At 45.0% G+C, this 25,383-nt stretch overlaps 1 protein-coding gene and 1 pseudogene across 1 annotated transcript in view; both read right to left on the bottom strand.

Annotated features, from left to right (window-relative positions):
• Positions 1 to 19,145, bottom strand: part of Gpr156 (G protein-coupled receptor 156) — a 92,999-nt gene extending 73,854 nt beyond the window's left edge. The window contains exon 1 of the mRNA XM_032900190.1: positions 19,073 to 19,145. The gene's annotated coding sequence lies outside the window, so the exon portion shown is untranslated. The remainder of the gene's footprint in view (positions 1 to 19,072) is intronic.
• Positions 19,146 to 24,055: 4,910 nt separating this feature from the next.
• Positions 24,056 to 24,488, bottom strand: LOC116897984 (annotated as a pseudogene).
• Between the last annotated feature and the right edge of the window lie 895 nt (positions 24,489 to 25,383).

Below are 25,383 nucleotides of genomic sequence, written 5' to 3'. Positions count from 1 at the left end.
AATGGCACCGGTGAGGACAGAGTCACTGGGACTGGGCAGTGTGAGTCAACAGCAGAACACTCCCTAGTGGGCCTGGAGCCCCGCATTCCATCTCCAGCAAACGCGCACACGCACGCACGGTGGCGCACACACACGCACGCACGCACGGTCACGCACACGCACGCACGCACGCACACTTGCGCGCACACACATTCCACTTGACTGTAAAAAGATCAAGAACTGCTTCTTCCTAAAGTCTGCAGGAATTCTACATCCCACATTCCTGGTTCCTAAACAACCATCCGAGATCCTGCGGACAGAGGTTATGTGGGAATCAGAGGGGAGGGTATTTTAACAGCAAAGCGATTCCGGGGTGGGTGGGACAGGGGAGGGGCTTGACTTAGCCACTGTGGACTGTAGAGGATGCGCGCAAAGGGTTGCGATCTATGACCACATTCGTGAACTTGACCCCTACTCTTTCACCTCCGTGTTTCCAAACCTCTGCCCCTCTGTCCTGGCTCTCTGCCGAGGCTCTCTCTATAGGCTCCAGAACGTTTTTTGCTGGATACCCCAGGATGCCCACTCTGTCTTTTAGTTTCACATTCACAGTAATTTTTCCTGGACTGAACTTTACCCTTTTACTACGCCGCTTAAAATGTTCAGGCTGCTTGGTAGACAGACTTACAGGGTAGCAGACTGAATGGATTGGATTCCCAAAAGTTCCAGTAAAAGTGTTTATAAACAATAGGAGTCTTGGTTTTGTTTTGTTGTTGTTGTTGTTTGTTTGTTTTTTGATTTTTTTTGTGGGGGGGAGGTCTGTTTACTTTCATTTTGTGTATTTTACTTTATTTTATGAGTGTTTTGCCTGGATATATGTATGTTCAACACATGCATGCAGTGTCCAGAGAGACTAGAAGAGAGCATCCGATGCCCACAAGATGATTGTGAGCATTGATGTGAGTGCTGGGAACTGAACCCTGGTCCTCTGCAAGAGCATTGAGTGTTTGCGACATCTGAGTCAGCTTCCCCTCTCCTATGCTGGGCTAATAAGTGACACTGTAGAAGGCAGCCTGGTCTGAATTTAAGCCCCAGCTTCATACGACTCTCATGGTGCTCACTTGGGCCAGGACTTTTCCAACTCTTAGCTGCCAGCTCAGTGACATAGGACTCTGTGCTCCAAGGGATTGTTGGTGTTAAATAATATCACATATAGTGCATGTGCAAAAGTCTCCAATAAATGTCGACCTCTCATTTCCACAGTCTAGAAGCGTCATCTATACAGAGCTCGAGGGAAGACATAACCAAGGTTATCTACCCATCCATATTGTTTCTCTAAACTTCCTAATAGAACCCAGGTTCTGGATCGTTCACATTTCTTCTATCACGAAGAGTAATGATCTTTTCCTGCTGTATTTAAAACCAGCTTTTAGAAGAATAATGGATTGCAGACCCCGGGAGCAGAGATCGCATTGTTTAATTCAATGAGCATTGATTAACATTATCTGCTAGTCGCTGTGCTAAGAAGTAAGCGTGCACCTGGGACCAACCAACAGTGTTGCTCAAGCATCTCACACACTACCTATTAGGCTCCTCCCAGGAACCTAGCAACAGTGACCTAGCAACAGTGACCTAGCAACAGTCTGCATCATCACCTGCCTCCAGGTGCAAGGCAACCTGGCATATGAGAGAGACTGTTGGACTACCCCAGCTCTTTCTCCATCTCCTATTTTCTCTCTTTCCCCGCCTCTTTGTCCTCTCCTCCCTGTTCTCTCCCTCTCCCTCTCCCTCCCCCTCCCTCCCTCTCTCTTTCCATGTGTTTCTGGCTGAGCTCTTTCTCCTCCTCCTCTTCTTCTTCTTCTTCTTCTTCTTCTTCTTCTTCTTCTTCTTCTTCTTCTTCTTCTTCTTCTTCTTCTTCTTCTTCTTCTTCTTCTTCTTCTTCTCCTCCTCTTCCTCCTCCTCCTCCTCCTCCTCCTCCTCCTCTTCCTCCTCCTCCTCCTCCTCCTCCTCCTCCTCCTCCTCCTCCTCCTCCTCCTCTCTCTTTCTGTTCTTCTCTGTCCCCTTTCCTCTGCCTCTACCCCTTTCCAGGTCCCTACTCTTCTCTCTTTCCCAATAAACTTCATTGATACTAGGTCTGCTACATGGCGTGATTGCTCAGCCCTCCAAGTTGTTTCCACCGCTGCTGCATTACGCTGCATTATACTGCTGTTCTACAAAACATAACCCTGCCTATTACACACAGTACCTGCGTGCTGACATGACCCAAAGATTCTTGGGTTGCAATATTGCTTGCAATACTCGGCAGATCTCCTGATTTCAGAGACCAGCAAGCGCAATCATGGAACTGGCCTATAAGTCTCTCCTGCCTGACTTTTTTAGGATCCGGGAGACCCTATCCTATTCCACAAACTCGGGCTCGATGATTGAAAAGGAAAAAGGGCACCATACAAAAGCCAAACTTTTCAGTTGCATTGCTACCTTGAGAAGGCTAGGCAGATTCCATGACAGATTTCAAATTGGCAGTTTAGGAGACTAGGCCTAAAAAGTGGGCAAGTCCAAGCAAGCCCAGGCAAGTCAATTACTAATAGAAAAGAAAACCCAGGCTCCAGCCTTTATGCCCAGGTAATGGAATGCCCCAGCCACCTGGCCTGAGGCAAGGACATGGGGCAGCAGCAGTTTCCAGACTTCCTCAGCTACTTCCTCAGTAACAGTTTCCAGACCCCCCAGCAAGTTTCCAGCCCCTACAATTCTGTTAATGAAATGTCTGATGGACCCAACAGATTAACATAGAGGTCACCTGCCCCGGAATTCCTTAACGTGCTTTAAATTAGGCCTGCAAGTTCACTCCGTTGTCTTTCTCTATCTTGGTAATGGGGCGATCCCAGCACATTGTATTTCTTCAGAATAAAACACTCATTGCCTTTACATGCTATCTGAGTCCAGGCTATATCATTCTTCAGTGAACATGGACCCTTACAACCCAGTAGCATTTTAGATACGATTATGCAAATTATATATGCACGATTTCCAAAACAAAAAGTCAACAAATGTCAATTAGTGCTCATGAACATGTGATAAAATTCTCATTTGGAAACCGTTAAGGGCCACAGATAAATTACACCTGGCTGCCCTCTTTTATGGGAAACCTGCTCTGGGGTACCGAATGCTGTTTCTCTTCAGCTGAACAGTCAGGTGTCCTAACAAATCAGGATTCTGACAGCTGCAGGACCAGAGAGAATGAATGGAGCCGAAGGCTATGGATCTGGGTTTCGGGCAGCTCGGGTTTTGCCTGTTGCAGCAGAGACCCTGGGCCCTCAGTACTCAGATCACAGGCTGAGTGGCTTCATGGAGCTACTGTGCTAATAGACCACAGTGACCCTGGGCCCCTCCCTGGCTAAAGGACACTTGTGAGGATGCCACACAGCTGGGTGAGGGTCACCCTGTTCTGCTACACAAAGTCATGTAAGTGTCAAAGCCTTTGGAACCCAGGGGCTCGGCCCAGAAAGCCTTCTAGCATGAATCTTGCAAGTGAGCTCACATGCTGTCTGTGAATTCCAGTTTGGTCTGTATTTAGGTTTCCCTAAACTGCAGCTCAGTATTGCTCTGTAATACACATCCCCTGTGTGAGCTCCTTGAGGAGAAGATGGAGAATATAAACCATCAACACACCGGCTCTTCTGTAGTCACATCCTTAAACTACACTAAACCTAGCTAGAACTCAGGGATTTCTCCTCTTCTTTGTCCCTCTTGTCCCCTTGTCTGCCTCTTCTCATCATCCTCCTGGTTCTCCTTGTCCTCCTCATCCTCCTCGTACTCCTAGTCCTCATCCTACTCTTCCTCCTCCTCCTGGTCCTCATCAATCTCTTCAGCCTTTTCTTCCTCCTGGTCCTGGCCTTCCTCCTCCTGGTCCTGGTCCTCTTCCTGGTCCTGGTCCTGGTCCTGGCCTTCCTCCTCCTGGTCCTGGTCCTCTTCCTGGTTCTGGTCCTCCTCCTCCTCCTGGTCCTGGTCCTCCTCTTCCTGGTCCTGGTCCTGCTCCTCTTCCTGGTCCTGGTCCTCTTCCTGGTCCTGGCCCTCCTCCTCCTGGTCCTGGTCTTCCTCCTGGTCCTGGTCCTCCTCCTGGACCCCTTCATCCTCCTGGTCCTCCTTATCTTTCTGGTCCTCTCATCCTTTTCCTCATCCTCCTGGTCCCCCTCATCACCCTTGTCCTCATCCTCCTCATCCTCCTTGTCCTCTTTCTCCTCCTGATCCTCCTCATCTTCTTGGTCCTCCTGGTCCACCTCATACCCTTCTTTTCCCTCCTCCTTCCTTTGCCTCCTTCCCCTCCCCCTTTCCTCTTGCTATGTTGACTTGCCTGGCCTTGCATTACAACAAGTTCTAAGTGCTGATGGCTGTCACTGACTGAAACCGTTCTATGAGAACTGAGTTCAGCATAAAAAATACAGGACTCCATCAGTATTCGAGCGGCACAAACCCATGTCATAACTTACTGCAGGCTACTCTGACAAAGCTCATGTACACACACACACATGCATCGAGCCTCTGGAGTTATTCTTGTCAATCAATTCCAGGGAAGTTGATTTAGAAATCCGACAACTAAGCCCTGTTGGTGCACGCCTTTAATCCCAGCACTGGGGAGGCAAGCAGATCTTTGAGTTCAAGTCAGCCTGGCCTAAAGAGTGAGTACCAGGACAGCCAGGACTATGCATAGAAAATCTACCTCAAACCACAAGCCTCCATCCCACACACACAAAGAGAGAAAGAAAGAAAGCAAGCAAGCAAGAAAGAAAGGGAATATTAGACAATTAAGATAGTAAGAGAGCTGGCTCAGTGGTTAAGAGCACCTGGCTGCTCTTCCAGAGGTCCTGAGTTCAATTCCCAGCAACCACATGGTGGCTCACAACCATCTGTAATGGGATTTGGTGCCCTCTGCTGGTGTATAGGCATACATACAGGCAGAATATTATATACCTAATAAATAAATCTTAAAAGAAAAACAAATTTAAGAGAGAGACAGAGAGACAGGGATAGAGAGAGACAGATAGACAGATTCAAAGAATCAGAGGGGGGGGGTTTGGGGATTTAGCTCAGTGGTAGAGCGCTTGCCTAGGAAGCGCAAAGGCCCTGGGTTCAGTCCCCAGCAAAAAAAAAGAACCAAAAAAAAAAAAAAAAAAAAGAATCAGAGGGGATGAAGATTAAGGCACAGTACAACGGACACACATCTGAACTCACGGAGACTGCGGCAGCAGGCACAGGGCCTGCGCTGGTCTGCGGCCTGCGCTGGTCTGCACCTGCCATCAGGCCTAGAGACTTGTTTGTTTCTTTGTCTGTTCTCCTTTCTTAGATGGCTGTTTATTTTCTATGAGAGACAGAAAGGGTGTGGGTCTGAATAGGAGGGGAAGTGGGGAGGAACGGAAACTGTAATCAGATTTTATTATATGAGAAAAATCTATTTTCAATAAAAGAAAAAAATCACCAAATCCATTCATGATTCTTAAATAGTCTCAGCCATACTTAAGAAGGTTCTGAACTCTCTCCTAGAGAAAGCATCACATATACAAAATTAAGGGGAGACCACAGCAGCCCTGAACCTAGTTATTCCAACCGGAGATCCTCATTTCAAAGCACGACTCAGATGAAGCCAGGAGTAAAAACATTTAAATTAAGCAATTTGTTCAGTGTTCTCATGATATGAGTGTATCTTTGTGGCCACCCACAAATCGTGATGCACACAGATGATAAAGCCATGTTACCAATTAGAACAATGTAATGATAATCTTGAATCTGTCTTTTAATTGGAGTATTCTATTTACACACGCACACGTGCTTAACAATCCACTAAGTTATGTGTTTTCTTCGTCCAATCTCATTTATGTTATTTTCTTGTATTTTCAAAAATGTTCCCCATTTCCATATCAGCTTTTAAGGGAAAAAAAAAAGCCCCATTAAAACTGAGCTTGTAACGTATGCATGTAATTTTGGCTAAGGCAGGAGGGTCACAAACTTGAAGTTAGCAAGCTTTCTACCCTGAGCCGCGGTCAAGCCCCAAGGTTGTCTTTGACTGTTTGCAGTATTAGGCACTTTCGCACGAACTTTTCAGGAAATCAATTACTGAAAAAGGCATCTGGAATTACCATGGGACCAAATGGTATCTATTGTCAGTTAGGGGACAAATGACATCGATTTGGTTTATAGTTCTTTGTAGGTCTCACCGAAGCTTTTGTAAAGATGTCGGGTTTATATGGAAAAGCAGTTTTATTGCTTCACTGCCTTGACTGGATGTCTTCCCGCTTCGCTTCTTGCCTTACCCCGGTACCCAGAACCGCCAGCCCAACACCGACATCGACACTGAGCAGAAATAATGAGACTGGACATCCTTGTCTTTCGTTCCTGGTGCTGGTGGGAACTACCAGACCTTCGATGTTAAATAGGGTATCAGATACAGGGTTTGCATAGGTTCTCTTTACCGAGTTAGGGAAGCCCTCTTCTGTTTTCAGTTTGTCCAGACTTTATACATAATAGCCTCAGGCTTTCCCATTGTTGTTGTTGTTTACTTTTTAGAAAGGGTCTTCCTCTGTAGTGCAGGCTAGCTTGAAGCTCACCATGTAGCCCAGGTTATGTTAAAACTCACAACAATCTTCTTGCTTCACATTCTTGAGTTCTGAGACTACTAGTGTATGCCTTGCCTGGAAATGCTCTCACCGGCATTTCCGGCTATAAATTTCCATCTAGATACTGATGTGATGTGTGATTTTCCACATTCATTCATTGAATACAGTTTCCCTTTTGATTTATTCTTACTTTAGTTTGTTTTGTGTTTGAGACAGGGTCTCACTGTGTAGCCCTGGCTGGGCTGGAACTCACGTAGACTAGGCTGTCCTTGAAGTCACAAAGACCTACCTGCTTCTGTCTCCCGAGTGCTGAGATCTCATCCAGCTAGATTGTGCATATGCATGTGTGTATGGGTGTGCATGTGTGTTTGGGTGTGCATGTGTGTTTGGGTGTGCATGTGTGTTTGAGTGTGAGTGTGTATTTGAGTGTGCATGTGTGTTTGAGTGTGCATGTGTGTTTGAGTGTGCATGTGTGTTTGAGTGTGCATGTGCAGGGTGAGGGTCAAGATCAAGTATCTTCCTCAATTATTCTTTGCCTTCTTTTTTGATACACAATAAACTTAGTTCCTGGCTAGAGTGTCTGGCTAGCAAGCTCCAGGGATCTAACAGCACCCCCTACCCCAAAGCTAACCTACCTAGGGTCACAGTGCACACCATCCTGCCTGACTTTCCTGTGGGTCCGAAGCCAGGTCCTCATGCTTGTGTGGTAGTTATGTCACCCCCCTGAGCAATCGCCCAGCTCTTGATCAGTTCTTTGACTCAGGAGTTATTCTGAAGCATGCTATTTTGTTATCAAATGCTTGTAGATTTGTTATTGATTTCTCAATAATGTGTTCAATACCATGTTCTGTATGACCTCACTCTCTTTAAATTTATTGAGTCTTTGCAGTATAATATAATGCAAGATATGGTCTAGCTTAATATATGTCCCATTTATACTTAAAAAGTGTGGTGGTTTAAATGAAAATGATTTCCAGTTAATGGAACTATTTGGGAAGGATTGCAAGGTGTGGCCTTGTTGGAGGAGGTGTGTCACTGATGGTGAGCTTTGAGGTTTCAAAAGATTATTCTACTTCCAGTTAGTGTGCTTCTCTCTCTCTCTCTCTCTCTCTCTCTCTCTCTCTCTCTCTCTCTCTCTCTCTTCCTCTCTCTGACTTGTACATATGGATATGGATCAGGACAACATTTAATTGGGGCTGGCTTACAGTTTTAGAGGTTTAGTCCATTATCATATCAGGAAGCATGGCAGCAAGCAGGCAGATGTGGTCCTGGAGGAGCTGAGAGTTCTACATCTTGCTTCCAAAGCAAATATGAGAAAAACTCACTTTCAGGGAGCTAGGAGTGACACACTTCCTCCAACAAGGCCACACCTCCCAATGGTGCCACTCCCTTGGGCCAAGCATTCAAACACATGAGTGGCCAAACCCATTCCAACCACTACACTTAGTATTAACTATGTCAGTAAGATAATTAATAGAATCTTTAAGGTTTAAAAGTCACACCTGTATGTATTACTTTTATTATCATTGTGATCAAATACATCCTTGAAATTTCAAAGTTCATATGAAATGCATATTAACTTAAAAGCCCGTGTTTATTTGCAGGCTCCTATACGTGCAAACTAACTTTTAGACATTCCTCCTTAGAAATTAGTGACGATTTCTATTCTGTCTCTCTTACTTCAGTGTTCAACCTGGGATAGAAAATCCACTCAGAAGCTGCTAAGTCAAAACTGCGGCCTCCAGAAGCAGGTCAGAGACTGCCTGGGAAGGCATTGAACTTGATAGAATTTGCATTGTAAGTGCAGAATCCCATTGGAGCTCCTGATAGGTTTAGGATCACAAATTCCCATAAAGTGTCTGCTAGCTCACAGGCCCACCCTCCCACTGCCACCATCACGGAGAATTCAAACACATTGTTAGTTAACCAGACGTCGCTTGCCTGTGCTCACCAGCGTACCTCCATGCTCCCGTTGTTATACCCTCTCTAGTGTGGTGGGGACCCCACTTTTCCCTAGCCAGGGGGACTAAGTTTCAAAGACCAACAAGAGCAAAACTAAAACTGAGAGCCAAAAACATTGAAAAGCTCATTCCTAACTCCAGGGTTCACAAAAATCATTTGTTTAAAAGTGTTCACATCTGTTGCTTGGCGCTGATCCGTAAGCCCCAAGACCCCTACCTTTGCATGTAATTATCCTCTCGTTAAATAATGAGTTACGGTTGATTGACTACGTACTTAGAAAGCTCCCCATGTCCTTGAAACGGAAGAAGACAGAGGCAGGAATGGAATGTCCTTTCTCAATGAAACCATTTTTATTTTTTTTTTTTAAAAAAAAGGCACAACAAACACAGCAGATATAGCTTTGCCAGAGAGCAGGGAAACTTGCTATTGGAAGCCCAGCCCTGCTCAGAAAACTGTTCTCACACACCCTCACCCAAGAGGAAGGCTGCGTTTAATTCCACTTCACAGCGTGGAATAAATGAGCAAGGGGAATTATAAACAGTCTGGCCAACCAAACGCAAGACAGATACAATGCAAGCAGATCCTGCAGACTCCCTACCCACTGAGCTGGTATAATCCCTGCTTGGCAGAGAGTCTACTCGTAGGGTAGGCTCTCCTGCTGAAACACACAGGCCTTCCTGCAGGAAGGTAGGGGGAGAAAGACAAAAGGAGGGAGCGAATCACCTCGTTCATGAGGAGAATGACGATTGTGTGTATTCCCTTTGGCCCAGAAATGCCAGGCCTGGGACTCTCCCCAGCAGAAATGGAAATCTAAGTACATGGGGCATATAGCTCAGTGGGCAAGCACTGCATGGCATATATAAGGCCCTAGGTTCAACCGCTAGCCCACTGAAAAATAAATTAATAAACAGAAGCAAACCCCTCAACAGGAATGGTTAAGCAGAAAAAATGGCAACTGTAGCATAGTTTGATGTGTAAAATAAATAAATAAATAAATAAATAAATAAATAGAAATCGGAGGTAAACGTGAATAGCTATCAATGGAAAAAAATCATAAAATTTTTCTATTAATATTAAATTAAGTTATTTAGATCGTTACTCTAGAATAATGTATATAATATGGTGAGTAAAAGAAAACTGCATAGTTACTGACATGTCTACATGAAAAATCAAAAATAATTCCACACCGGCTTGGGATGAATAGGAAAGAAAGCATCCGTACGGAACCTCTGATCCATTTCCCAGAATGAGCGAAACTGAGAAAGTTTAGGCTCGATAGCATTTCCTCATATACACTTCCTTACCTGGCTCGTTATAGTGTGAGGATTAATTTTGTAATTTAAGAATTCAACACGGGAGCTGGAGAGATGGCTTGGCGGTTAAAAGCACTGACCGATCTTCCAGAGGTCCTGAGTTCAATTCCCAGCAACCACATAGTGGCTCACAACCATCTGTAATGGGATCCCGTGTGTCTGAAGATGGCTACAGTGTACTCATATAAATAAATCTTTAAGTAACAGGTAAATAAATAAGTGTATGTCAGTTTATCAAAAAAAGAATTCACCATGATTAAAATTTTTAAAGGATTGGAAATTTTATAATTGCAAGTAAGACCATCCCCCCTCTGCCCCGAGCTCGCTGGGGCCTGTGGTTTTCTGGCGTGCGCTTTTAATTGATCTTAGTGGACAAAGGTAAAGAGGAGCTTCTCCTGGAGAGCGGGCTGGCCTGGTGTCACTCAACAGAAGCCAATTAAATCAAGAATCCACAGTGCCACTGGACAAGCCGAGTGGCGGGAAATGATAATCATATCTACGTCCTCAAAGCCTCTGCTACAGAGCCTCCCAGGAGGCTGCCAGAGGCCTGCGCAGCCGCAGACATGCACGAGAATAGCCCAGGCTTTTGTTTGTGAAAATCCTACCTCTCCAACTACTGAAGCCCTTGCTGGCACCGCTCGCTTTCTCCAGAGATGAGATACACAGAGCTGGCCCAGCCTCTGCAGGAATTCACAGGAAGCTGTGGAGAGACGCGGCTGCCTAGGTTTGAAGTGAGGTCTGTGACTGTTTTTGCGGAAGACAGTTTGAGTATCACTGGAAACCACCCGAGGGCCTTCTAATTGTCATCCCCAGAATGGCACCAGCCAGTGGCACTGGCAGAACTACGGCCCTGCCAATATTGCCAATATGATGCTTGGCTCAGGTTCTGCAACTTGGTTTCATTCTAATGAACGTTTTCAGGATCATCAGCGTGTGTGTGTGTGTGTGTGTGTGTGTGTGTGTGTGTGTGTGTGTGTGTGTGAGAGAGAGAGAGAGAGAGAGAGAGAGAGAGAGAGAATTCAAAAACATTTTTTTCCAGATTCTAGAAATCTGAAGAATTCTCTTTTTAACCACCCATTTTCTATAGTCAAGGGTGTGGAAGAGGGAAAGGACATGCGGGGTAATTCTCTTCTATAGTCACACCCCACAGAACCCAAATGAACGAGTGTTTTGTCTGATTATATGTATACGCACCATATGCATGCCTAGAGATTGTGGCGGCCAGAAGAGGGTGTTGGGTCTGATGAAACTGGAGTTACAGGTGATTGAGAACCATCAAGTGGGTATTGCAAACCAAGCTACAATCCTCTGGAAGAGCAGCCACTTTAACCATATTCCCAGCTCCCTTACTGCTGGCTGACGTCTACTACTTCTCCTCCTCTTTCTCCTCATTCTTCTCTTCCTCATCCTCTTCCTTCTCCCTCTTCTTTTTCCTCCCCCTCCCCTTTTTCTTCCTTCCTTCCTTCCTTCCTTCCTTCCTTCCTTCCTTCCTTCCTTCCTTCCTTCCTTCCTTCCTTCCTTCTCCTTCTTCTTCATAAGGTCTTATTGTGCAGCCCAGGCTAGCTTGAACTCACTGTGTACACCAGGCTGACCTCAAACTCACAAAGATTGGCCTGCCTCCCCAGTGCAAGGATTAAAAGCCACCATGCCTGGCCTCCAAGAAAAGTTTTATTGACCTGGCATTTCAAAAGACTATTTTCAGCCCAGGTCGCGCCTTCACGCTCTCGACATTTCCTAGTTAAGATGTTTACTTCTGCTTCTTCTCTCAAGGCCTTCCCAGTTTTCCCTCAGGAATCCATGATGGAGTTCTGGCAGTGCCCCCGGACAGCCTGTTGTTCTAGCAGAGGTGGGCAGCCATAGGGGGACCCGTTCACACTTGGCCAAATGCTCCCCGTGTCACTCTGGAACCCTGACACCCATCATACCAAGGGAGGAATTATAACCAGCCAGAATGGAAATGTCTGTAGGAGACCTTCCCGTGCCATTTCTGGCCCTCACTCCAGAGGACATTCTCTCTCACACTGCAGAGCTTCTGGCTAATGAACCTAGCATCTCCTACCTTTCGGCTCTGCATCTGCAGATTCCACTGAGCACACTGAAACTCCTGGGGACTTGAACAATAGAACACAGGCTGTTTACATAGTATTTACATTGCAATGGGTATCACAAATAGCCTAGGGATACCCAGGACGAGGCATATGGGCTATATGGAAATATTATGCTGTTTCATATGAGAGACGGTATCTGGAAATTTTGATATGTGCAGGGGTTTCCGAACCAACCTGTCTCCGATACCAGAGGATGGCTGTGTTCAAAGATCCTAACTACCGGTCCCAAGATCGGCTTCCCAGAACCATCACTTGCGCAGTGGCCTTCCCCACCAGAGCACCACACATGGAAGGCTATCATACCTAACGTCCCTCCTGCCAATTTTCATTTCGGGTTGAAAGAATTCAGCATCCCAGTGTGTTAAGAAGGGTGGTCAATTGTGGATTGGAGCCTGCAGCCTGAAAAGAAAACACGTGTATCGGAAGGTGGCCGGCAGTCCTGTCCATGGGCCGTCCATGTGCCTGACTTCAGTTCCACACTGCTAGCTGTCTCTGAAGCCCCCATCTGGTGGTCTGGGAAGATGGTTTGGAAGCGCCCCTGCTTACCGTCTTAAGGTTTTATTGCTGTGAAGAGATGCCAAGACTGCGGCAACTCTTACCAAGGAAAGCATTTAATTGGGACTGGCTTACAGAGGTTTAGACCGCTGTCATCATCGTGGCAGTACACAGGTAGATATGGTGCTGGAGAAGGGGCTGAGAGTTCTACGTCCATGTCGTCAGGCAGCAGGAAGAGAGAGACATGCTGGGCCTGGCTTGAGCATCTGAGACCACAAAGCTCATCCCCAGTGATGAACTTTCTCTAACAAGGCTGTACCTCCAGTAACGCCACTCCCTATGAGCCTAGTTTTATTCAAACTGTCACACTTACTAATCCTCAGCTAAAATATGCTGACCCAGATTTGGGTCCAGGGGATGAAGGGTACTTAGACCCCAGTTACCCCACCGAAGTAAAGGAGTTCTGATAAAGAGATGAGACTCACTACACAGCCTCTAACTTCTGTTTGACTTGGAGCATTTGAGTTTTGTCAGAGGTAGTAAGGTGGGTAGAGAAGCCTATTTGTGGTCATGTCTAGGAACATAGTGAGTCTGACCTCCTGCCGTTACCTCCCTTAGACTTGATTTCACTGAGCCTCTAGACTGGACAGGACATGGTAGGATAATCTAGAAGAACTTTCTAGAACAATATCTCAAGGTTTTGCCTATGTTGGATGTACATCCCAAGAATGGCTCAATATCTGACCCAATCTCTAGCCAAAAGTTACATGGAAACCTATGGCAAACAGATTAAAGTCCAACCAATGCCCTGACCTTTAGCTTTCTAGCTGGCTTGCTGTCTGTGTATTATGTATGTATGTATTATGTATGTATGTATTATGTATGTAAGTATGTATGTATGTATGTATATGTGTATGTATGTATTATGTATGTATGTATATGTGCACGTATGTATTATCTATCTATGTATCTGTCTCTCTATGTATCTATGTATGTATGTATATATTATGTATATATGTATCTATCTATCATCTATATATCTATGTATCTACTTATATATGTGTATCTATCATCTATCTATGTATCTATTTATTTATCTTTGTATCTATGCATGTATGTATGTATGTATGTATGTATGTATGTATGTATCTATCTATCTATCTATCTATCTATCTATCTATCTATCTATCTATCTATCTATGTATCTATCCATCTATCGCAGACAGAGACTCACTATGTAGTCTGGCTGTCCTGGAACTCTGTGTAACTCAGGCTGGCCTTGAACTCACAGAGATCCTCCTGCCTTGTTTCTTGAGTACTGAGATAAAAGGTGGTGCCATCCACCAGCTTTATCTCTTACCTAAAGCTGGCAGCCCACCCCTCATCCTCTTTGTGCTTTGATCAAACTTTCTGGCACGTTTTGGTCCTGTTTATAGTACCTGATCTTGTTATAATTCAAATGACAAATTTGCCTCTGGAAACATCCTTTACACTGTAGCTGTCAGTCAGGGAGGCATCGATCCTTCAGAACTCAACCCCAAAGCCACTTCTTCCTTTGACTTATTCCTCTTATTAAAATACTGGTCTCTACTCCTGCCTGTAGACTCTCACAGAAGGAAATAAAATTCAGTTGTAGCATTGGGCATAGTTAGTTTGTAGGTTCAGTGCAAGACTGGTCCCTTCATTCTTCCATTTGAAATGTAAGCGTCCCACTTTAATTAATCCTTCTTCATTCTAGCACGTTCTTTTCACTGCCCCTCTGGGTCAGGTCTGTGGATGTTCCACATTAACAAGCCTTTCTCTTCCTAAGCCATTTCAACAGCATAGGCTTGATGTAGGCACACTGAAAGCTCGTCTTTTTCTGTGTGCTCATTATCTCCATCCCCAGAAAGGAGGATGCTCTACGGTTGGCCTTGGTAACAGGGGGTTGTCTGAGGCGGCGTCATCTGTCCGTATAGCTTGTGATTATGACAAACAGCTCAGAAAAACGCCTTGAGAAATCTAGATGGAAAGCAAGGCCCCATGGAAACACATAAATATTTTATCAGGCTCTGAACAAGACTCTTTCTCATGAATGTTTTAACACCTCAGAAGCGTAATGTTCAGGGGCTGATTAGAGTCAACTTGTGCTGGGACGGGGAAAGCTGAGAGAGGAGGAGGGGAATATATCAGGGAGGGGAGGAAGCATTCTGCACTGTCTCTTTTAAGGACTTAAAACGCATTTATGAAATACCTGAGGGCTCTCCTGATTTGCATAGGTGTTCGTTTTCCAAGTGCTATCTCCTTCACACCCCAGACTATAAGGTAGATTAGCTCCTAGCAGTGACGTCTTCAGATGGAAACACACTGCCAGTCTCTGAGGCCCTGTCACTTCGCTATACCCCTGTCCACATGGGGACACAAGAGGATTTTCTATTTCAAGTGAAATACTAAGGACTAGAATTAAGCAGACTCTGTAAGCATAGTCATAGCTTGATTCAAAATAGTCCCAGACCAGAAGCAACCTGAGTGTCCATTGATGCAAGCATGAATAAACACAAAGTACTCGCCATACAATGGATACCCCTCGAAGCAAAAAGAAATGACTTCCCGACACACTCAACAGTAACAATGAGTCTCGAAGATGTAGCACGGCAAAACAGAGGCAGACAAAGAGTATATGCTATGTAGATGCATTTATGCAACTGTACAGGAGCCCTTAACATCCAAGTAAGAGGAGTAAATTGCTTCTAGATGGTGGAGGTGGTTAGAAAGAGGCATGAGGAAAAAACTGAGGGAGAGAGGTTTTGTGTATTTTGCTTGGAACATGTGGTCAAAACTGAGCCCACTTCCAGCAGGTGCAGCTTAGAAACACCGCAGAGATAAAAGGCTCACGGATCTCCAGATCATCACGTACCTATAAAATATTGATTGCCTGAGTGGCACTTCTAGTATTTTACCGGTGGTTTCACAAGCCTGGTGGGAGAGAGATTACTCAGTTTGTGTCATTAGTTATCTAATCAATTCAATAATGTCTGTTAATTGCTTATCATTTGCCCACTAGAAACATAACCACAAATACAGTAGCAGCAGCAGCAGCAACATTTCTTGCCCTCATGGGGTGTCCAGTGGAGAACGTGTCCAGTTGACAGAGACAGAGACAGGGCATCAAAAGGTGACAGATGCCCGGGACATTCTCACAAGGATGAGAGGGAGGTGTTCTTAGGCCGAGTGAAAACCATGAAGGACAGTGGGAGACAGATGTGACCAGTGAGGCCAGGCACACTCCGGCACACAGGGCTGTGGTCACCTCTGATGGAGAACTGGGTGTTATTTAAGTGTGAGGGGGTGATACCTGAGGGTTTTACACTGGGGAATGATAAATCCAAATGTTGTCTCAAAAATGAGACATTTGTAATCTCTGTATTGGGGGTTGAGGCAGGAGGATTGGGAATTGGAGGCTACCCTGAACTACAACCTGGTTGCAATGAACGAACAAATGAGTGAGTAAAAGAAAAACATCAGTCTGCCTTTCTCTCTTTTGTCTTTTTACTGAATGCCTGATGTTCTATCTTAAATTTGGAGAGACAGGCAGAGAGAGACAGAGACAGACAGACAGAGACACACAGAGAGACAGGGAGAGATAAAGAGATTTGTTGTCTGTTATTGAAGATTTAGAAGAACAACATTCATATAATTCATAGTTTTCCCCCCAAATATTTCTCTCATATTTATTTCTTAATCAGTTTCTGATTTAGCCTCAGTCCAGGCCTGGATCACATATTCGAACTATTATCATCATCATCATTATTATTATTATTATTATTTTAAGTTTTAAGATAATAATTAATGGCCAGTGGTTAAGAGCACTGGCTGCTCCTGCTGATGTGTTCTGTTCACGGCACCCACATGGTGGCTCACAACTGTCTGCAGCTGTAGCTCCAGAGGGATCTGATGCTGTCTTCTGTTTTCCATGGGTTCAGCATGCAGTGCACAAGCGTGCGTGCAAGCCAAACCACTCATGGGCATAAAATGAAAACAAACAAATATTAAAAAAATAATATAATCAAACGTTTATAAAAAGAAAGGGAGGTAACTTCTTGGCATTTTAAAGTGTCTCATAGTAAGATGGTGGTAGAAAAGTGGAGGGACTTGCATTCTTTGTGAGCATTGCTAGCAAATTCCTTAGAAACTAAACACCAGTCAGTTCTCAGTCCTTTTCGTAAAATAGGGGCTCTGTTTGTTTTCTGTTCAACTACTGAATCCAGTTTCTCTGCCCATGTGATCTGCCCTTCACTACTTGTGTGGCTTACAGGGGCCCTGGCCATTCTTTCCTTCTCTTCTCTGCCCCAAGTTATTCTCTGAAAACATTCAAGGTATGAAATGAAACATGAATTCAGGCCAGGGAGGAAGCTCATTGGGTAAATGCTCGCTGTGCCAGTGTTTGGATCCCCAGACCATATATAAAGCCAGGCGCTGTGCATTCAGGTCTGTGATCCCAGCTCTCTTATCAGGAGGTGAGAGACAGAGACAGGAGACTACTTAGATTCAGGCCAACTAACCTGATGCTCACAGCTAACAAATAAAAGACACCCTGCCTCAAACAAAGTGGAAGCAAGACCCCAACGTGAGGCACTCTGGCTGCATGTGCCTGTACACACGCACGCACACACACACACACACACATACATATACAAAAATACTCATTCACACACACACTCACACACATACACACACTTAAACAGCCACACACAAACACATGCACACGTGTGCACACACACATAGCCATGCAAATACACACTCTCACACACATAAACACAAACACACTCACGAATACTCACACACATACATGCATGCGCACACACACTACACACTATCACACACAAACAAACATGCCTGCATGCACAAGAATATTCTTTTTAAAGGTGAATCTGGGGAGAGAGGGCACTTCTTAGAGGTCCCAGTTTCCTGAAACAAAGCCTTCAGATGCCAGGATGGACAAATAGCAAGAGAGTGTAATAGAGGAGCCCTCTTCAAGAAACAATGTGTCCTTAGGCCTGGCTTTGTGGCGCACACCTTTAATCCCAGCACCCGGGAAGCAGAGGTAGCTGCATCTGTGAGTTTGAGGCTATCTGGTCTACAGATCAAGTTCCAGGTTAGCCAAGGCTACACAAAGAACCCTGAAACCCTGTCCTGAAAGACCAAAGCAAAACAAAATGTCCAAGTGTGTCCAAGAAGTGTCCAAGGCCTCTTCTTTCTAGTTAACCTCTTTCCTCTGTTCATTCTTCCACTCGCTAGGCTAGAAGTTGCCCTTTTCCCTCCTCGTCTCTGTGGGAGAACATTTCCCCAAGACCTCTCTATTCCCATAACTGCTTTGCCTCTGACCAGACCAACCTAGACTTTTAGGGAACAGAGAAAAGGTAAAGCTGGAGGCAAGAGTCAGAGAAACAGAGGAAATACACCAGATATAGTGGTGGTCCGCAGGGAATCAGACAGACAAAATGGGGACCAGGGAGCCCCCTCTCTTTCTGAGAGAGCCCCAATTCAGGGCGAGCCTGCCAAAGCACTTTATATCCCAGAATCAGAGCGTCGTAAGCCCCCATCATTTATCTGGATGCGCCTATCCTGCAGCAGTTAAAGCAATTCTACAAACTTGGAAGCCTGCCTGGTGTTCCAACTGCCGGGAGAATCCAGCTATTGGTGGAGAAAAGGTGTTTTTTGTTTTTTTGTTTTTTTTTGTTTTTCTCCCTTTGGAGGCCTTGCTGCCCAGTTAACACGTCAATAAATATGGCGGTTTTAAGCTACCACCTGAAAACTTCTTTTTCAATTAAGTATGCACACACTTAGCATCTCCCTCTGTATCGTGTTTAAGGGATACACGGGGAAAACAGGTTTATCAGAGGTCAGGACATAATGTACCGGTTTCCCATGCATGCATCCAGAAAACCAACAAACGGGTAAAAGCAGCCACGCCGTCCTCCCTACATAGTTTGATCTTGAAATGTTAGCAGGTAACAGGAAAGCATTAAGGAAGTAGCCCGTGATGCCTAACTTTCTAAGTGGAAGCCTCTAGAACAAGCTTGGAAACGGCTGCGGGTCAGATCCAAGGATGCTCGGGAGCCTGGGGCACTCCTGTACCCAGAAACAAAGCCTCCACACGGAACATAGGCAGGGTAGTAAAACTTTTCTTCTCAGACATCAGAGAGGGGGTGGGGGAACGTCAGCTCACCACCCTGCCCTCTGGGTGAGCTTGCACCTGCAGTGCAGATTTGGGGTCACGCTTGGAAATCACCAGACTGTGGGAAACAGTTCTGAGATCTCCCTTTTCAGCACTTTGTTGCTTATTCAACAAAATAGAGAAGTCACCCTCCGTTCACTCTCCCCTTTCCTCCCCCCACCCCCCAAATTGCCAACGCCATTCCTGATGCGTGGCCACGAGTTCTTCGCTACACTTTTGGATTTCTTAAATCGTTTTTGAACTCCCTGCTCAGGTTTTGAATAGGAGATGGGGCTCCTGTCCTCTCCTTTTCTTACTGGAGAATCAGTTGCCCCGTGTTTTGTGGACACACGGTCCATAGGGAGCTCCTACAAAATCTCGGGTGTGGGGTCTTCAAGGGTTCACTGTGCTCACCTCGCGGGGTCCCCGGCCGCGGAGAAGCGCCGAGCCCGCGGCTGTGGCTGGGACGCGCGTGCTCTCCGGGTCTCTGGTGGGCTCTCGGGGTTGGACGGCGGCGGGAGGGACGCGGACCGCGCCCATCGCCGCGCGGACGGCAGGAGCGGCGGCTGTGCGGTGTGCACGGTGCCCTGCGGGTCGCCTCCTCCCCTGCCTGCCTGCCGTCCCTCCTCTGGCGCCACCCCGCGCCGGGACCCGACCCTGCTCTAGGCTGCAGGCTGCTCCACTCCCGAGTCCCTTACTCCCCGCATCCTCCACTCCTCCGAGGATGTTCACTCCCGTCTCATCTCGTGGTTCCCTGGGCAGCTTCCCACAGCTGTGCTCGAAGAGCTGCTTGCAGCGCCGGCCTGGGGAGCCCTGCGGCCGGAGGATGCTCCAGCTTTCCAGGAGCAGGTCCTGTGCCTGTTTCCTCAGGCTTAGATCCCAAACTGGTTTCTGTTGTTTTAGACGGAGGAGTTATCCATTAGCTTTCCCTTGGCCTTTTGCATTTTTCCTTTCCTCTTCTATCTTTTTCTTACTCTCCTCCTTCCCCCCACCCCCATCTCTTCTTTTTCCCTATTCTTCATTTTTATTTGGGCAGTTTTTGATTCTTTATTTAAGCTTCTGCTTAGTTTAGAAAGGCAAGAATGTTGCTTATAATAGAAGTGTGTGTGTGTGTGTGTGTGTGTGTGTGTGTGTGTGTGTGTGTGTGTGATTGACTTAAGGTAAGGAAAGCCCGGTGGGGAGAGAGAGAGTAGGGAATTTATTTGGAATTTCATATCATTTATTTTATTCTAAAATCACAGATTTAAGTGTCCATATACCGTATGTAGTGACGGCATAAGTAAAGGACTTAGTCAGGGAACCACCTCTTTCTCCCTCTCCCTCTCCCTCTCCCTCTTCCTCTGCCTCTCCCTCTTCCTCCCCCCTTCCTCTCTCCTCCCCCTCTGTATCGGTCCCTCCCCCGGACCACCCCCCTCCGTGTGACAAGGTTTCTCTGTGTAACATCCCTGGCTGTCCTGGAACTCATTATGTAGACCAGGCTGGCCTCGAACTCACAAAGGTCCGACTGCCTCTGTCTCTGGGGTGCTGAGATTTAAGGCTTGCATTTCAAACACTACGGCTTTAAATGTTTTACACCCCTCCCTCACTATTTCACTCAAAGGCTCCCCCCCCCCTTCCCACGAAGGCTTCTTTTCACAGGAAAACACTATTGGAGAAGAAAAGTATGAGGAAAGAAATGAAGCAATGAATGCGAGAAACTCAGCAAAATGTGTTACTGTTCTGCACAGTTAGATGCTGTCTAGGGGTTGGGGAGGCCCCTTTGATTTGGAATTACTCCGTTTAAAAGGCCGGGACAGGGGCGCTGCAACGATGCCTCATCTGGTAAAGCTATCCCTGGAAGCATGTGGGGTTCCCCCTCTAAAGCCTGTGCCTGTAATCCCAAAGCTGGAGGTGGAGAAGGGGAGTAGGCAGATTTCTGGGGTTTGCTGGACGGCCAGTCTAAATTGGTAAGTTTCCGGTTCAGTAGGCATGCCTGTCTCCAAATTAGTGTGGAGAACAACTACCATCAACGTCTGCACTCCACATGTATGCACACGTGCGCGTACACTCATGCACACACACACACTCATGCACACATCACACAAACATGCAAGCGTGTACGCAGGCACACACACACACACGCATATACATGCATGCGCGCGCACACACACACACACACGCATGCGCCCATGCACAGACATACATGCCCGTGCACGCATGTACACACATGCATCACACACATGCACACACACACTCAGTGCCCACACACATGCACGTGCACACACATGTACACACATGCATGCACACATGCACATGCACACGCACACTCACGTTTCTGGGACCCTATTTCTCTGTCACTCTCACTTCAGAGTCCCATTAAGGATTGCCGCTCTGATCTCCTGCCTTGTATCTTACCTCAGACTCCTTCAAAAAGGTAACCAGCTCCTCTCACTGCCCTTCTGTATTGGACTCCTTTTTCCAGCGTGGCCCCCTTCCCCTCCCCCCACTGTCCCTTTTCTTCAGTTACTGCGCGCCAGTTTTCATCTCCCAATCTTCATCTACCATATTTACCTCAGGGGTGTCTCTGGAGACTCTCCTCCTCTGCATTCCCACACTGCTGCCCTTGTTAAGTTTTAATTACCCTGGCTGAATCATTTTAATAGTTTCTTTTAGGTTTTCTTGCCTCCGGTCTCCCCACCATCAGCACAGACTTAAGAACGCCACTTTGATGGTAAAACAAGCAAACCTCACAGCGAGGCTCCAGCTCCCCGTGCAGTGCTCCTGTGCAGTGCTCCTGTGCAGTGCTAACACCGCCTGAGCTTTCACAGCTGGGGCAAGCAGGCTGGTCCTCCAACTCAAGCGCGGTCAACTGCACGGCTCTGAAAACACCCTGGGTCGTCAAGTCAACGCATCTGTTTCTTTTGTGCCTCCGCCCCCTTCCTCATCCACATCTTTACCTGTTGAATTGCCCCTCCCCCAGTCTTCAATGGCGGAAGCAAATGCCTTGTCGTCAGCCTCATTCTTCCGATTTGTATCCATCAGATCTGTGAGATGAGTTAATGTCTCCTTCCTAGCACTCTGTGTCTGTGACAGCACTAAGTTGGTTTGTACGCGCCGATCGGCTGTATCTTCCGGTCACCCTAGTAACTACCAAAGTATTATACATGACAAAGTATGCTTTTGCCTCGTCATAGTTCTCTCAAGGCACTGGCCACACGTGTTTTTATTTTAATTTACTTTCAAAAGGTTTAAATGTATTAAATAATAAATGTATTAATGAATTAAAAATTATTAAATTAATTTATAATGTATTATTATAAATTTAGTTTATTATTATAAATTATAAATTGAAATATACCATATATAGTTTCCTGAAACAGAGTTCATGTGGCATGTATCTCAGGTCGACCTCAAACCTATGGCAGTCCTCCTGCTTCAGCCTTCCAAATACATGATCACAATCTATTTTAAAAATGGGTTTATTTTTATGTAATGTGTGTGTGATTGCCTGCAAGAATGCATTTTTGAAAACGTCCCTTTCTTTTCTGTTTACGGGGACAGTGTATCAGTGTGCTTCCTCAAAAGTCTTACATTATTCACCAGTGAGTCTACCTGGTCCTGGGCTTCTCACTGTCCAGACTGCTTAACTCCCTTTGCCTGTCAGTGATCTGTTTAGTGTTTATGTACTATTGGTTCTGTTTTTAGGTCAAATGTGTCTAGAAGTTTATCCATTTTTTCCCAACATTTTCCAGTTAATGGAAGATATATTTTCAAACTGTTCTCTAGTGATCCTCTGGTTCAGTGGTATCCGCTGGAACTATTTCCCCTTTCACTGCCAATTTTGCTAACTCAAGTCTTCTCTCATCTTTTGATTACTTTGGCTGAGGGTTTGCCAGAGTTTCGAAGAATCACCTCTTTGTCTCCTAGTTCCTTCCCATTATCCTTTTAGTCTGCATTTCATTAATTTCTACCCTAGTTTTATTACTCCTTTCCATCTACGTATTTCGGGTCTCATTTGCTCTTTTTATTTTAAGGACACTGACTTGATCATTAGGTAATCGGTTTGAGACTTCTCTGACTTTTCAGTATCGATTACTGTAGACCTAACCTTCCCTCTCAAGCTTCTTTGGCTATATTCCAAATCTTCTGGTAATTTGTATTTTCATTCAACTCTAGGATTAAAATCTTTTTCTTAAAGATTGCTTCGGTCTTCATTAATTTGTACAGATTTTTAAGGCTCTTTTGGTGCTAATTTATGTTTTTAATTGCATTTGATCTCATGAGATATGTGAAGTTTTTATTTTTTTGTTAAGAAATGCTTTATGAACTACTACTATTTTTAATAAAGTCTCATGGTCTTCTAAGAAGAGCATGCATCCTGTGGCCGTTGAGTGGAATATACTCTCGATGTCTGTTAAGTCCATTTGACCCGCAGAACAGTTCGAATCTTAAATTTGTTGATTTGGGGGGTATATAATTTTATATCTACTGATGGGAGCAGGGTATTGCTATTGTACCTCATTATTGTATCTCTAACAATGTCTCTTTATGTCTAAAGTGAGCACAGTAATAACTTTTTTATATGTAATCAGTTTGTTACACAGATTAATCATTCTTAAGCATACAAGCTCCAGAATGGGTCTTTAAATATACACAAGGGTTTCCATCAAATGAATGTTCACCCTGACATCGAAATAGGCCTAAAGCAGTTTAAAAAAACATAAGAAAGCTAAGAGCTGTTAGCTATATGTTAACTGAGAAACCACATACAAAGCAAAGATTATGGAAAGGGGCTAAAAGGAGGAAGACTGAAAGGGCAGGGAGGTGTGAACGTGTTGGGAACCAAGCCCATCACACTTTATGTACTAACAGCTCCTGTCCATTTAAATGTTGATCAGTTAAACTTAGACCTTAAAATACAGCATGCAGTTTACCCCATGTGGTCGTAACTTTCACCTAAGTTGTAGGTCCTTCAGGATGAAAGGAATACAGAAAAGGCTTCATGTTCTTCACCTTGCGTCTTATGACTGTTTGAGATTAGATGGATTCCACTTAAGGGCCATCTCCTGTGGGCCACTGGAGAGTTTTTCCCTTCCATTAAAGCCCACACTTGTTTACCCACTACCCCTCACATCTTGCCATTATCCAAAGTTAAGTCAAAAAGGAAAGCGTTTTGTCTAGGTTATGCCCGGAGACTTAGCTTCTCTCTCTCACACACACTTCTCTGCTAGGAGCCAATGTTGGTACAGAAGTACAGTATTTCTAGTTTGTTGTTCCAAGCATGTACAACGCGCAGCACCGCTGTGTGAGGTAAACATGTGCACAGGGGAAGAGAGGTGTGGGCTCATAGAAAGCAGTCAAATGGAAATCAAAAGGACTTTCTCTCCTTTTGCAGAGGTTATCCAATAATTTCTTTAGTTATGTCGCATACTTCTGAGTCCATTCCCAAACTGTTCTGTTGTACTTGTGTATGTCTGTTTTGTAGATCCGAGCAATCTCAGACACTAAAGGATCACCTTGATTGGGATCACACAACAGAGACCAGATGGACAGAGTACTTTTGAAATAGTTAGTGCTGGAGAGCACTGTGACTGTAGACTATCAAGACAAATGCTGCCGCTACTATTTGGATGATAAATTCTTGTTGTAAATACAAACTTAGGTGGTGTGAAGGGGTAATCTGTTGGGAAATGAACTGTCAAGATAAACACTCCCCCTGATAAGGGCTGTCATGGCCCCATTATTGTAGCCTGCTAATGAAACGTATCATCTCTAACAGGACCTGCTGAAGTCTGTGCTGGAGGATGTCGAGCCAGGTCATTCAATTCTTGTGGATTCTTTTCAGAGCCATGGTGGGAAATGTGGCAATGGTCCCTGACGATCTGAGGGCCCAGGCCCACACAGCTTCCGGGTCTGCTTCAGCCATCACTGCATCACCCGGTGGTGGACCCTTTATACGCTGCTGTCACAGCTGCCGCACCAGTAATAACTTCTTAATGGATTGTTCCATTTATTAATATCTAATGATCATTTTGATCTCTTCTGACTGCTTTGTCTGATATGAATAAAATGACACCTAACTGATTTCTTTTTTTTTTTTTTTTTTTTTTTTTTTTTTTTTTTTTTTTTTTTTTTTTTTTTTTTTTTTTTTTTTTTTTTTTTTTTTTTTTTTTTTTTTTTTTTTTTTTTTTTTTTTTTTTTCTTTTTTTTTTTTTTTTTTTGGTTCTTTTTTTTTTTTCGGAGTTGGGGACGAACTCAGGGCCTTGCGCTTCCTAGGCAAGCGCTCTAACTGATTTCTGATTCCACGAACTTAGAATATTTTTATCTTTTCATTTCAGTTTGTGTGTCTATTTGTTACCGAGGTGAGTTTCTTGCAGGCAGTGAATAGTAGGATCTTACTTTTAATTTAAAAACAGTCTACATTTTTTCATTGGAGAGTTAAGAATATTTATATGCAGGATTATTACTGAAATTTGTATTTTTCATCTTATATGGTCTATTGCTTACTGAGTTAATAGTTGTGATGATTAATCTTCACTGTCAACGTGAGTAGATTTAGAGACACCTAGGAGATTAATGAGGCACACCACTAGAGGTGTCTGGAAGCACATTTCCAAAGAGGATTATGTGAGGGGGAGGACCCACTATGGTTGCCACCCTCCAGGAACTGGATGGCCAGATGGAATAAAAAGAAAAGGAGAATGCCAGCAGAGTACTTTCCTCCCACCTTAGTCTGTCGTGATGTG

This window comes from Rattus rattus, chromosome 4, assembly GCF_011064425.1.
Source record: "Rattus rattus isolate New Zealand chromosome 4, Rrattus_CSIRO_v1, whole genome shotgun sequence".
Classification (NCBI taxonomy): domain Eukaryota; kingdom Metazoa; phylum Chordata; class Mammalia; order Rodentia; family Muridae; genus Rattus; species Rattus rattus.
Note: the sequence above shows the minus strand (reverse complement) of the source record. Positions and strands in the feature narration are given on the sequence as shown.